This window comes from Schistocerca gregaria, chromosome 7 (assembly GCF_023897955.1).
Source record: "Schistocerca gregaria isolate iqSchGreg1 chromosome 7, iqSchGreg1.2, whole genome shotgun sequence".
NCBI classification, from domain to species: Eukaryota; Metazoa; Arthropoda; class Insecta; order Orthoptera; family Acrididae; genus Schistocerca; species Schistocerca gregaria.
In genome coordinates this window covers 351,257,715-351,263,714 of record NC_064926.1, presented here as the reverse complement: position 1 = coordinate 351,263,714, position 6,000 = coordinate 351,257,715, and positions in this window count along the sequence as shown.

Genomic DNA, 6,000 nt, shown 5'->3' with positions numbered 1-6,000 from the left:
TATTTTGGCCCCTTTCCACAACTTAAACTATCTGTCTAGTCCTTCGGTTTTAGCAGGGTGTCTCAGAGTGAAGCGGAAAAAAGGGAGGGATTTCTGGTCAGACAACAATAGGTACATAGCAACAGCAGCAGAAAATGAGATGACGCGAATAGGATTATTTGTGAATAGGAATGTAGGACATAGAGTGAGTTACAGTGAACAGTTCAGTGATGAGATTGTTCACAAGAGAATCGACAGCAAATCAGAGATGGAGAAAGGATGTGATGTACGGGAAACTCAGTACATAAATGGAAATGATAATCTAGTAGTCGTGTGGATTCGAATGCGGGAGTAGGAGAATGGAAGAAACGATAATAGGAGAGTATGGACTTGATAGTAGGATTCAGAGAGGACAAAGCTAGCTAGTTCTGTGATAAATTTGAGATACTAATAGTGAATATTCTGTTCAAGAATCTCAAGAGGAGGAGGCACACTTCGAAAAGGCCGGGAGATACAGGCATATTCCAGTAATGTTACATCACGGTAGAGTAGAGATTCCAGAAACAGATATTTGCTTGTAATGCACTCAGGAGCAGATATACTCTCAGATCACAGTTTAGTAATGATGAAGAGCAGGCTGAACCTTACGACAGTAGTCAGGAGAGATCATTGTGCATAGGACTGGCATACGTAACTATTAAGGTATGTAGACATACCAACGAAGTTCTCTGAGGCTATAGGTACCGCGGAGAGTTGAAAGTGAATAGACATCTCTAGAAAGAACAATAACAGAACTAGGAAAGGAAAACATAGTTTGCTACAAGGTGGGAGCTTTTTAAGAACCATGGGTATCAGAAGAAATACTTCCGCTGATGGATGAAAAAAGGAAGGACTGAAATGTTCAGGGAAAAGTAGGAATACAGAAATTACTCACTTAGGAATGAAATAAATAGCAAATGCATGCAAGCTAAGGCGAAAGGCTGTATGAAATCGAAAACAAATGATTGCCTGAAGGAGTACCTCAGCATATAGGAAAATCAAAACAGCCATCCGTGAAATTAAAAGCAAGGGCGGAATAATTAAGAATGCAATGGGAATTCACTGTTACATGTAGAGTGGAGTACGGATACGTGTAAAGAGTAAATTGACGGCCCCTATGTAGGGGATGACTTGATAGAAGTAAAAAGAGGAGTCGTCAGGGAAGATACTGGGGGTACTGTATCAGATTCAGAGTTTAGAAGAGCTTTCTATGGTTTAAAAACAAATAAGATAGAAGGGATAGACAATACACGCCAGGAATTCCTAAAACCATTGGGAGAATGGCAACGAAACGGTTACTCACGTTGGTGTGTAGTCTGTATGAGACTGGCGATATATCATCACAGTTTTGTGAAAACGTCTTTCACACAATTCCCAAGGTTACAAAAGCCAACAAATGCGAGAATTATCGCTTATAGTTATGTGTACAAGTTGCTAACTAGGATAATACACAGAAGAATACAAAAGAAATTTGAAACTCTGTTACACGTCGTTTTGTTTGGTTTTGCTAAAGGTAGTCCTGATATTGCGATTGATAACGGAAGCAAGACTGAAGAAAAATGAAGGCCCATTCATATGATTTGTCGACCTCTAAGAAGCGCTCGACAATGTAAAATTGTGCAAGCTGTTCAAAATTCTGAGAAAAATACGGGTGAGCTGTAGGGAGACACGTATAATATATAACATTTAGAAGGACCAAGAGGGAACAATAAGACTGGAGGACTAAGAACAAAGTGTTCCGATTAAAAAGGGTATAAGACAGAGATGAAGTCTTCAACGCCTGGTCTTCAATCTATACATCGAAGAAGCAGTGTGGGATTAAAATTCTGAGTGAAAGGATCTCAGTGTTAAGATTATCTAATGTTATTGCTACCCTCACCGAATGCGAAAAGGATTTACGGGATCAAGTGTCTAATGAGTACTGAATATGAAGTGAGAGAAAGTGGTGGAAAAACGAAAGTGATGATAAGTAGCCAGAAATGACAACAGCGAGAAACCACCCAGCCGGCAAAATAACACACGAGACAAAACAAGGACATAAAAAGGAGACTATAAATGGAAAAAAGGGCATTCTTGGTGAAGACAAGTCTACTCATATCAGAAGTTGGTCTTAATTAAAGGAAGAAATTGTTTGCAATGTAAGTTTGGAGAGCAGCACTGAATGGCAGTGAGGCACGGACTTTGAGCACACCGAAATAGAAGAGAATAGAAGCATTTCATATATGCTGCTGCAGAAGAACGTTGAAAAGTAGGTGCACTTATAAGGTAAAGAATGAGGATATTCTCCACAAAACTGGCGGGGAAAGGAATAAATGAAAAACACTGACAACAAGGAAATTCAGAATGATAGGACACCTGTTAGGCCAACAGGGAATAACTTCAGTGGTTCTAAAGGGAGCTGTAGAGAAATAAACTGTAGAGGAAGACAGAGATTGAAATACATTCAGCAAATAATGTAGGACATAGGTTGCAACTGTCACTCTGAGATTATAGTTTTGGCACAGTAGATGTATTCGTGGCGGGGTGCGTCAAATCTGCCAGATGACTGATGACACAAACAGTCGACACTTCTCCGACGACAGTTGGTTTTGCTTAGGTCCTGATGATCAGGTTAGCAGGGCGCGGGGGCGGCCTGGTGGCTATGTACAACACAGAATGCCCATCACGGAATAATTATGTGGGGAGTGGGGCAGTGAGTTGGTTAGTCATGAAGTCTGTACGAAAGTCAGACGCTTGTCGTCGCTGTCCATGGTAATTTTGAGATTGTAAGTTGTTGAGAAAGGTTTCTCCAACTTGTTGTCCAGTCATATACTCAAACTTTCGGCAATGGTTCATGTTACAAAGCGACAGTGCAGGAGCATACTCCACCTACCTCGTTGAAAGCCTACCTCCAGGTGGAGGTAATCACCAGTGTAACCGGTGGCTTGAACTGACGTATTCTCTTTTGAAAATAATCAGTACCAGTCGAATCATGAAGTACGATTTTCGAGGAACATGCCTCACTCACTGGAGGATATCAGCAGGTCTGTATAGAGCGATGATTCGGATTTCGAGCCAAGGCCGAGTATAGATAGGAAGAACACATCAGAAATATCCGGACTTCTGGAGACAGCCGCTGTTTGCCGTCACGCGAGGCGCGGCACACGCGGCAAGCACATGAGACGGTGCTGCCCTCTGACCAGTGTTCACCACTAAATTCCGCGGCCCGGCTATTACTGGCCTGTCTGTCGCTAATCTCTGAACCGATACAATGAGGTGACAAGTCGTGTGATAACGATATGCACATCTGTAGATGGCGGTAGCATCGCGTACACTAAGTATTGTGGTTGGCAGGAGAGCCAACACCGTGTTACTAGAGGAGGCCGAAAGGCACGCGATTTAGCTCACGCAGGCTGGCGTGAGGTCTAGAACAAGACAAGCAAATTAGAGTTTAGAAACAACGGACGTAGCTGGTGGAATACTTAACTTTAATCCATTAAGGATAAACATCGTTCTTGACAGTACATGATTCACAATTGTAATATTAACTGATAATGGCGCCTTGTTAGGTTGTAGCAACTGACGTAGCTGAAGGCTTTGCTAACTATCGTCTCGGCAAATTAGAGCGTATTTAGTCAGTGAACCATAGCTAGCAAATTCGGCTGTACAACTGGGGCGAGTGCTAGGAAGTATCTCTAGACCTGCCGTGTGGCGGCGCTCGGTCTGCAATCACTGATAGTGGCGACACGCGGGTCCGACGAATACTACCGGGCCGTGGCCGATTTAAAGGCTACCACCTAGCAAATGCGGTGTCTGGCGGTGACAGCATACTAAGTATAAAGGGGCAGTGCATTGGCGGAGCTGTCATTTGTATTCCGTTGATTCATGTGTAAAGGTTCCCGATGTAATTATGGCCACGCAACTTTGAACGCGAAATGTTAGCTGGAAGTAGACGCATGGCTAACTACATTTCGGAAATCGTTAGGGAATTCAATATTCTGAGATCCACAGAGTCCAGAATGTGCACGAATAGAAAATAACAGGAGTTACCTCTCACCAACGGCTGAGAGCAATGGCCTTTACGTAGAGCTGTCAGTGTTAACAGACAAGCAACGTTGTGCGAAATAACCACTCAAATCACTGTGGAACTTACTACAAATGTATGCGTTAGAACAAAGAGACTAAATTGTGTTGTGCAAACCCCACGAAGCCATGGAATCAAGTTGTCAACAAGGTACTGTGCGAGCTTGTGGTGGTTCCACATGGAGTGAGCCGGCTGTGTTTGCACGGAGTGGACAGGACCCTCTGGCCAAACTGAACCAATCATTGACTGTAAATGGTTACTTTTGGTTACATGGACACCATTTGTAGCCATTCATGGACTTCAAGTAACCAAACAACAATGTCAGTCAGAGGGCCACTATTTTTCGCAACTGGTTTGAAGAACGTTCTGAACCGTTCGACAGAATGACTTGGCCATCCATATCGACCAACATGAATCCCATCGAACATATTTTGGGGCATAGTTATTGATGGCTATAGAGACAGCGTGGATCAATATTTCTGCAGGCTGTTTCCAACAACTTGTTGAGTCCATGTCGCGTCGAGCTGCAGCACTATGCACTACAAAGGGCCGTTGAAACGATATTAAGATGTGGTCCGTGACTTACGTCACCTCAGTTACGCGCCATTGAACAGTAGAATTTTGAACTTGTCTGATTTATGTTTGGTATTTGTGTTGCTCTCTGGATTATTGTACACAGAGTGTTTCAAAAAGGTAAGGCCAAACATTCAGGAAACATTATTCACACACAAATAAAGAAAAGATGTTACGTGGACATGTGTCCCGAAACGCTTAATTTCCATGTTACAGCTCATTTTAGGTTCGTCAGTATGTCCTGTATTTGCCTCGATTCACCGCCAGTTGGCCCAATTGAAGGAAGGTAATGTTGACTTCGGTGCTTGTGTTGACATGCGACTCATTGCTCTACAGTACTAGCACAAGCACATCAGTAAGTAGCATCAACAGGTTTGTGTTCATCACGAACGTGGTTTTGCAGTCAGTGCAATGTTTACAAATGCGGAGTTGGCAGATGCCCATTTGATGTATGGATTAGCAAGGGTTAATAGCCGTGGCGCGGTACGTTTGTATCGAGATAGATTTCCAGAACGAAGGTATCCCGACAGGAAGACGTTCGAAGCAAATGATCGGCGTCTTAGGGAGCACGGAACATTCCAGCCTATGACTCGCGATTTGGGAAGACCTAGAACGACGAGGACAACTGCAATGGACGAGGCAATTCTTCGTGCAGTTGACGATAACCGTAATGTCCGCGTCAGAGAAGTTGCTCCTGTACAAGGTAACGTTGACCACGTCCCTGTATGACGAGAGAACCAGTTGTTTCCGTACCATATACAGCGTGTGCAGGCACTATCAGCACCTGATTGGCCTCCACGGGTACACTTCTGCGAATGGTTCATCCAACAACGTGTCAATCCTCATTTCAGTGAAAATGTTCTCTTTACGGATATGCATTTATTCCAACGAGATCAAATTGTAAATTTTCACAATCAACATGTGTAGGCTGACGAGAATCCGCACGCAATTGTGCAATCACGTCATCAACACAGATTTTCTGTGAACGTTTGGGCAGGCATTGTTGATGATGTCTTTATTGGGCCCATGTTCTTCCCCCTACGCTCAATGGAGTGCGTTATCATGATTTCATACGGGATACTCTACCTGTGCTGCTAGAACATGTGCCTTTACAAGTACGACACAACATGTAGTTCATGCACGATGGAGCTCCTGCACATTTCAGTCGAAGTGTTCGTACGCTTCTCAACAACAGATTCGGTGACCGATGGATTGGTAAAGGCGGACCAATTCCATGGCCTCCACGCTCTCCTGACCTCAACCCTCTTTACTTTCATTCATGGGGGCATTTGAAAGTTCTTGTCTACACAACCTCGATACCAAATGTAGAGACTCTTCGTGCTCGA